The sequence below is a fragment of the Ostrinia nubilalis genome, chromosome 20 (genome assembly GCF_963855985.1).
Source record: "Ostrinia nubilalis chromosome 20, ilOstNubi1.1, whole genome shotgun sequence".
Classification (NCBI taxonomy): Eukaryota; Metazoa; Arthropoda; class Insecta; order Lepidoptera; family Crambidae; genus Ostrinia; species Ostrinia nubilalis.
In genome coordinates this window covers 2,970,017-2,979,321 of record NC_087107.1, presented here as the reverse complement: position 1 = coordinate 2,979,321, position 9,305 = coordinate 2,970,017, and the positions used below count along the sequence as shown (strand labels likewise).

The 9,305-nt window shown below is 33.4% G+C and overlaps 1 long non-coding RNA gene across 1 annotated transcript; it reads right to left on the bottom strand.

Moving 5' to 3' along the window:
* Positions 1–19: 19 nt before the first annotated feature.
* LOC135081457 (uncharacterized) lies at positions 20–8,741 on the bottom strand. Its single transcript, XR_010259197.1, has 3 exons — positions 8,651–8,741; positions 8,453–8,561; positions 20–70 (listed from the first exon to the last, which is right to left on the bottom strand). It is a non-coding gene; the product is annotated as an uncharacterized LOC135081457 (long non-coding RNA).
* Between the last annotated feature and the right edge of the window lie 564 nt (positions 8,742–9,305).

The following is a 9,305-nucleotide window of genomic DNA, read 5'->3' as shown; positions in this document are numbered from 1 at the left end:
ATGATGATGTGGGGGGGAGCCAGTCTGTGCCACTTGGCGTGCCAGCCTCCGGGGCGAAGCACCCCGCGACCTGATAGAATATACACACACTTACAACCTTACATATTGAGGGGAGCATGTGAACTTAACACTGTGGCGTTTTATGTTGTTGTGGTAGATACTATTTTACAACAGAAACTTAAATGATATCCCTCTGATATGCTGTACACTGTAAAATAGTTAAAGTTGTAATAACTTGAAATTTATTTATTAGGTACACCAACAAAGGTCACATACATAAAGTTCATACATTTTCACATGGTTTAACACATGATGCGTATATGACCTCAATTACAGGTATACACAGCATTTCTTTTTGCAATGTTAGGGTACTTATACACTAGAAAAAACAAAAATCAATTGAATAGAGTTTAAGCACCGAACAATATAAAATTAGTAATTGTTAATTTTGTTCGGTGCCCAAGTCGTTCCGAATACAGGCTTAAGTTTATTAAGTCATAAGTATATTCGGTGCTATTTTACAACAGAATCGTAAATGATATCTCTCTGATAATCTGGCTGTTGACTGTAAATATGGCCATTAAACATGTAAGTAATGTATAAGAATTTAAAACACGTGAAGTTTATCATTCCGTTGAACGCGCGATTTCACCGAAAAGCGACGCCTATAAATTCGCTGCAAGTCAAACTTGCATTCGGAGATCATTGCCGCAAATGTTGCTTACATATCTGTATTTACAAACAGTTTAAACCTCATAATAATCACCTAATATCCTACCGTAGTAAACTACAATTTTGTGACACAAAATAATGTAAAATCTATTAAGAGCCATTTCACAAAAATATTCCGCGCGAATTTAGGTAAAAGCTGTCAACGCAACGTCAAAAGAGTAAAAAGAACGCTGAAATGGACAAAAAAGTCTTGAGCCGTGACCGTATTAAGACTTGATTTAAGTTATTAATTTTAAGGTAGAATGAGGTATTCAAACTTGATTAATTAATTTAAATTTTTAATAGAGTTTATTAAGTCTTTTATATTTCGATTCATAATGAAACACGAATAGGTATAATATGTAAAATATATATTAAGTACAAAATAAAGACAGTCACATAGTGAAAAATAAATCTGCCCCCTTACAGCTCCATCATCGGACCCTGGATACGAATAATGAAACACGAATAGGTATAATATGTAAATATTAAGTACAAAATAAAGACAGTCCCATAGTGAAAAAAAAAATCTGCCCCCTTACAGCTCCATCATCGGACCCTGGATACGAAATATTCGTCAAGGCGAATCACACAAGCCCAAACTCCATATGGTTCTATTGTTTTGTTACGGAGGTGGCCATTGCATCTCCTCCAGATCCATTATCAGACAGAGCTAAGAAATAAATAAATAAATATTATTATAAGTAAACAAATAACTAAAATAATTCATCTTACTATCTTACTTTTTACTAGTCTTACTAATATTATAAATACGAAAGTTTGTGTGGATGTCTGGATGTTTGTTACACTTTCACGCAAAAACTACTGAACAGATTTTGATGAAACTTTACAGTACAGTACAGCAGTACTAGGCAGTCTGTGTTCAACTATCACTCGGGTCGGACGTTCCTATCGCAAGACCTTTGGTTCACTCAGTTCCGATACGACTCTAGTGCTGTGTGTAATTATTTTCGTTAATACACTGAGTTTATTAATTTCTACGAGTGGGTTTCATTTTGCCTGAGACCTACGCCATGAACCCTGAACCAGAAGACCCTGTCGCCAGCGACAGCGACGCTCATCCATCCCTGGCGTCGACCAGAATAACAATGTATAGGCTATAATTTATGACGATCTGTGACAAACTAAATTTCAAGCGGGTGAAGCCGCGGGCAATACTACATATTTCATACTAGCTTTTTGCCCGCGACTTCTTCTGCGATGAAGTGGAAAATGGTTCTAATAGAATTAAAATATTCTAAGAAAATTAATTTTGTTAAATGATTATATTTTTTGATATAAAATCTACACATCATTATGTTTAAATATTTTTTTTTTAACTGGTATTTTGCTACCAGAATCAATGTTTTTTTTTTTTTAATTGGATGTTGTTATTATTAGGTTATTTTTATTAAGTTTTGAGAGAGTAGGATAGTTTCTCGCAATTTTCTACGAGCAAACTGAAAAAGACATTGATGCGAGACAATATTTACAAATGATGATGATGGTTATATTTGCAAATGATGATGATGGTTATATTTACAAGATCTTTTTTTTTTTTTTTTTTTTTTTAATTATTATAATTTTTTTTTATACAATATATTATTATATATACAGGGTGTTAGGTAAATGGGTATATGAGCCGACACTAGCCCATGTTAACATGGTTATATAAATGGTATGGTGAAGTCAGAAAATTGATATCTTCATTTTAATTATTTTATTTTTCATACAAATCGGATTTTATAAAATTTATTTTGTATGAAAATTTAAAAAATAAAATGATGATATCAAATTTCTGACTTCACCATACCATTTATATGCCCATGTTAACATGGGCTAGTGTCGGCTCATATACCCATTTACCTAACACCCTGTATATATATATTTTTTTTTTTTTATTTGAATACTTACAAAATTATGAGATCTTTCTAAAACAAAATTAAAACACTACACCTGCCGCAGATTTCTTTGTCAACAATGTTTTTTTGTTTTTCCTTCAGGTGCTAAAATCACCAGGCTATTGTGTGCGCATACTCTGGAGTATTCCACATACAACTGGTCGTCGGAGAAGCATAGATTTCCATTAAGTCTACTCCCGCTACCATATGGAACTCCGCTAAAACTCGTGAGGGCGCCAACACTTGCTTTTGTATCGAAAATTAGTATGAGCAGCTGCGCACGCGGTTGCCCGTTGCAGGCTCTATGCAACCACACTATTTTAAACCGTGGTCCCTAAGCATGAGATGGGAAACTGCACTCTCTTGAATTCTCTTGAATTTGATGGTGTTAGGGGAATCCTAGGAATGAATACAGACTTTCCAATGGAATCTCCTCATCAATATTGCGAAATTGCGAGTTGCAATGCAATGTTACGTTTTCACTTGTTATTTTATTGTAATCTGACCTTGATTTTTCAAACACGTGTCAAAATAAATAAAAAAAATTTAAATCAAAAGTACTAAGGAATATTTCATTGATATCAACTTAGAAACAAGCACAGATCACAGAAACTAAAGGGAAATGTGACAAGGGACAAATTGGAACATATTGCTTGTGAAAGCAATGATGACAGTAGCGACGTCATTATGTAAACAGTTTATATTGCTTGCATAGTACTAAAGATTATTCGAACGTTGAATACTGATACCGCAATGGATAATGAGCACATAATTTGATTTCTTTGTGTGTGTGAATTTCTAATACGACACTGAGTTTCGAACTCAGCGCATTACTTAGCATCTCTCTATATTTCTATGGAACCAAGTTATCTCCAAAATAACATTCCACACCTTTTTAACCTAGTCAGGTAATAATTTTAATAAAATACGAAGCACGTCATCTGTCAATAGGATATATTATGTATATTTTAGAAGTTAATAAATTATGCATAAAATATAAACACTTTAGAAGTTTAGTTAAGGCTTGGTATTTCTTCTAAAGTAGGTATTTCGCGCTGTCAAAATCTGCGCGCGCAATTCTTCGCCGATAACAGCGCGTCAAAGAGCTCCCGCCACAATTTCCAGCTACACAGTATAGAAATACGCAGTTGGTTAGGTTGACTTCCTTCCCTTCAAGCGTCACACTCACAACACTTTCTAATACAAATCATATCCAAGTGATACAAATTAAAACACCTTTCAGACTTTTTGGGAATATATTCTAGAATCTAATAAATATAAAATATAACTGCAGAAGTAAACACGGTTCAAAGTGGCCGTGGCGTCGCCCGACCTTCTGGAAGTTCTGTGCCGGCTTAAAGAATTTCAAGATTACGTCACCCGACCTATCGCGTAGGCCCTTGGGAGCTTGAGCGATTGGAATTTTTTTTTATGATAAGTTACTCTTACGCCCGATTCCCATATTCAATCCTTGTCCAAATCCGGATTACAACTGTCAAATTGAATTCAGTTTTAGATTATATTTCCAAAATTTTCGATGCATTTACACTTTAATATTGTTTAAATAGTCTTATAAACAATATAAAAATGTAAAAACATCAAAAACCGCAGTTATTTTGGCCAAAAACATATTAAAATTTGACAGTTGACAATCCAAATCCGTATAATTTGGATTAGGATTGAATATAGAAATCCAGCATTAGTAGCGATTATTTAGAGCTTGGATAATAAATTTAATTATAGTTGTTGCAATTCACGAAGCTTTGCATGTGGTTAATAACATTAATCAGTATAGGTACGCATCAATTTTGTTCAGTCTCTTTGTTTATTAATAAATAAAAATATCATACTAAAATTGCAGAAACATATTTGTTTGTATTGGTCTGGGTGTTTTCTTTCTATAATATGTATGTATGACGTATGTACGGGGTTCAGTACCTATCGAAAATTGCTATGAGCATCACACGCGGTTACCTGCGTACCTCTGTGCACTCATGGGAGTTTAAGCAGAGGTCCCTAGAGTTTGACTTTGAGCTTTGTTTATAGTCATTACGAAGCAGACTGATGGGAAACTGCACTGTCTTGAATTCGAAAGGGTAATTTGACGGTGTTTGGGGAATTCTAGGAATAAATACAGAGTCTCCTCATTGAGATTGAGACATTTCAATTTGAGATTTCACTTGACATTGAACACAATCTGAAATGGAGTTTTCAAACACTTGTAAAAATAAAAAGTAATTAAATCAAAGGCACTAAGTAGTATATATTGATATCAACTTCGAAGAAAATGACTGCCAAAATTACTTTCTAACCGTTCCACACGTCTTTCATGAATTATATTAAGGTATTGTTAAACTAAATTTCAAGTAGATTGAACCAAGGAATCACTTTGTCCCATACAAACTTTGCCCCCTTTTTTCACCCCCTTCATTTCATGACCCCATTTCGGAAAATCTTTTCTTATGAGATGTCTACGTCATAAAAAGAACACACCTTCCAACTTTCAGGTCTCTACGATATCCGTCAGTCATTTAGGACAAACCATTTTTATTAGTTGTTCAAAACTCTATCGTTCCAGGTATGTCATTGACAGGAGGGCGCTACTATCTTAATGGGTTATTCATTAGTCCACTTGACATTTCAGAATCGTTTGACTTTAGATACCTAAGCGATTTGATATTCGGAGTCTTTTAATGAAATCAAGTTCTGAAATAACTTGAGGTGTTGTACCCGATCAAGCTTTTCATTGCAGGACAGTTAAATAGTTTTATTATTAGTTTCTTCTCTAAGTCTTAATTTGTCAGAGTAGGTAAAGGCTCCATGAGATTAGCTTTATAATAGTTTTTAATTTTTTTCTTGAAATATTTGACGCCTTGTAATCTTTTGTAATCTCTCGTTAATATAGGTCCACACAAATAAAGAATGTTTGACTTCGACTTTAATAATTATGCTCTTACATAATTATAAATAAACTAGCTTTCCGCCCGCCGCTTCGCCCGCGTGGAATTTTTTGGTTTTTATATAACCTATTACAGTAAGATATAATGTGGCTTTCAATTGGTGAAAGATTTTTTAAAATCAGTTCAGTAGATCCCGAGATTACCCCTTACAATTTAACAAATATACAAACACACAAACTTTACCTCTTTATAATATTAGATTATAGATAGGTAATTTGAAACCCTATTTTGTTTTATTCTTTTTTTTATTTTAAATATTTCACGATCCAAACTAATATTTACTGTAAGTAAATGCTAAATAGTCAATATTAGTTTGGATTGTGAAATATCCTACTAATATTATAAAGGCGAAAGTTTGGATGTCTGGATGTCATGATGTCTGGATGTTTGTTACTCTTTCACGCAAAAACTACTGAACGGATTTGTTGAAACTTTACAGTATTATTGTTTATAACCAAGATTAACATTATGACGATATGTGGCAAATAAATTTCAATAAATAAATAAAACGTGTCTAAAAGCGCCATCTATCGTCATTGGTTAAAATCTACAGCACTGGACAAACTACGGTATGACGTTCGTAAATATTGATTCGGGGGAAACCGTGAAACGCCATCTATCAACATGGGTAAAATGAGGTAAAACATCATATCTAACGGGGGTAAAACGAGGTCCACGCGAACGAAGTCGCGGGCGGCCGCTAGTTTATAATAGGTAGCTTTCCCTCCGCAACCTTATTGGTATTCCATGTATGTGTCTTTTAACTGAGTTCTGTTAAACATTTCATGTAAAATTTGTTCAATTATAACTCTATTTACAGTGACCTAATTTTTCAGTGTTATAATTGAAAAATTAGGTTCCAGTGACCCACTGACCTAATTTTTTATTATTTATTTGTGTCAGTGTGCTCTTCTAAAGAGTGAAGACGATTGTATGTAGGTACTATTAAAATGTAATTTTAACTCATTGGTTTTGTCTCATATTTGAGGAATGTATCATGAGTAGAGTCTTAGTTTAAAAGGATGCCAACGATTTAAATTTCAATAGGTAGACAAAATTCAGAATTCTTAGTTATCAAAAATTTTAGCTTTCTCCAGTAACACTGGTATTATTATACTGTGACTCATCAAAGTCATCATTGTCAAAAATATTGACAAATCGCGAACTGTCACGGCCAAAAAACTGGCACGCGTCCGTCCTCCGTAAGCGCCACCGCGCGACTGATTGAGATTGTCCAAGCCGTCATGGGCGATTTTTTCCACATTTTTTAACATAGTAACTAAATAAGACGCAATATAAAAATTTCATCCGTTAAAAGCCCTCAAGTTATTTCTGAACTTTAGTTTAGTAAAAGATTCAGAATCTCAAATCGCTTATTTTAAAAATAAAACCATAATTAGAAAACAAATAGAGGTAACTTTGGGAATTTATTCTATCGAGTCAACTTCATCAAATCGTGTTTCCATCCGTTAATAGCCCTAGAAAATATCCTCAACTATGCTCAAAAAAAATCTTAGCCTTTTATTTTACTGTTTAGTACCTCAAAAATGAAAAATGAAAACATCATTTTCGCCATTTTCTCTGTTACCCGGCCTTAAATCGTAGAATTTCTGAAAAACAAGTACTAAAATCGTACTGAAAAAAAAAGTATTAACATGTTATCTAATTTATTTATTAAACGTCGAATTTTATCAAAGATTTTGGACTAAAGTTTTTGAAAATATTTTATAGCCTACATAGAAAAAAATTAGGATTCTAAATCGTGAAAGAAATTTTTTTCGGAGCCTATTGCCTCCAAACAAACAAACAAACAATTAAATCTTTCCTCTTTTATTAGTATAGATTTAACAACAAAACAAAACGCTTCTTTTTCTTCTTCACGAAACAAAACTCAAAGCGGATAAATAAATAAACAAATCTTTGGACAATTTCACAGCGCCAGATGGCGGTATTGGTTGCCTACTTTTGGACTAGATAGTCCAAAAGTAGGCAACCAATATGCTTGTGTTAAGGGTGCTATCATAATGGATATACTTTTTTTATAATTTATTTATTAAATTAAATACATGGTACCTACATATTATACATAGTTACACCCAGATCCGTCAAAGAAATTAAAATTCATCATTTCAATTTCTGCTCGGCCGGCCGACTCGAAACAGCCTCTCGGCATAGTATCAAATGTATTTGGTCGCCGTACAAATCACCGCTTTACGACACGAACGCACGTAAACGTCACGGCGGGAAAAATGACACAGGTCCTGCCTTGACGGGCGCTCGCGCCATACTAATCGATGTCGGCTTGCGCATTGTAATTTATACTGATATTCACATCAATATTTTGACAAAGTGGTTACTAATATTTAAACAATAACTGTAGAAATTAATTCTACAATGAATATTCTTTATTTTGGGATACTTTTATTGCAGTTTATGCTGTGTTTTTAAACCAAAAACCACGATCAAAATGTGACGTTAATCTTCAAATTTGCCAAATTATTTTTAGATTTTACTCAATAATGGTAATGAAATTCAAGAATCTATTTCATTAATGGACTACAAGAATATATGTCCGATGATTACTATATATTTTTAAGCTTATTATATGAGCATAAATAATAGATACAGGACTTTGAAAATGAGTCTGCGGCAATTTTTTCGTAAAATGGTTGTGGGAGATGGGGCACTGTGAATTAAGCAAAAGAGTTTTAGTAAATCCGTTTCATTAATGGTCAACAACAAGGATTGACCTATCTTTCGCAGTTATTAAATAATCTCTGGGTGTTGCTTAAGATAGTAATTCATGCTTCCAAAATCTTAGAAATTCGCACGAAAATGTAAAATGGCTCTTAAGATGAAATATATTTTTAACGTAACTACCTTGTTCCTTCAGAAGATAGCTTTTTAGTAAGATCCTGCGGTCTTGTTTGAGGAGTAGGCGTAGGTTCTTGCTCCGATCGACTTGAATCCGTTTTGTCTGTTGAATCGTCTGTAAAAATAGTTCAAAATTAATAGAATAACTTGACTAGACTATGAATTCTTTTGTATAGGTTTTAGTTGTTCACGTAAATTAATTACCTGCGGGTAGGCTTAATGCTTCTCTCACTCGATCGACTAAAGCATTGAACACTGGATACTGCTCCTTGTTCGGTTTCGGTCCTATTGGCAAGAGTCTGAAACAAATCATAATTATTTGTTATCTATGGCTAATGGAATGAAATATGGAAGTTACGAATGACGATTGGGGGGAAAAGCAAAAAATCAAAATGTAATTTTCGTTGGCATTGACATAAGAAATGGAGAGTTTATGGAAAAGGGAATTTACAAAAAGGTATGCCTGCATGCCACTGGTTTTGGGGATTGTCAACCACGAATTTACGATTTTTTTAACCAGTGCAAAGTTTACCCAGTATTTGAAATTAACTATTAATGATATAAATTGGGCTTTGTGAAACAATTTTATTTCACAAAGGAAATTTAAAATCAAAATATTTCATAAATTATAAACTTTTGCCTAAGCATAGCTAAATCGGTCGCATTGAAGTAACCGGTACTATAATCTATTAGAAGGATGTTCAATCCTATCATGTATTATACTTTTATAATGAGGGAAACCTGTATAATGACTTTATTATCAGTCTAAATCTTAAACTAATATTTTCTATGTATCTCTGTTGGTTTATATAAATAAATAAATAAACAAGTCACCCTGTATTTGTTGAATGTAATTGAT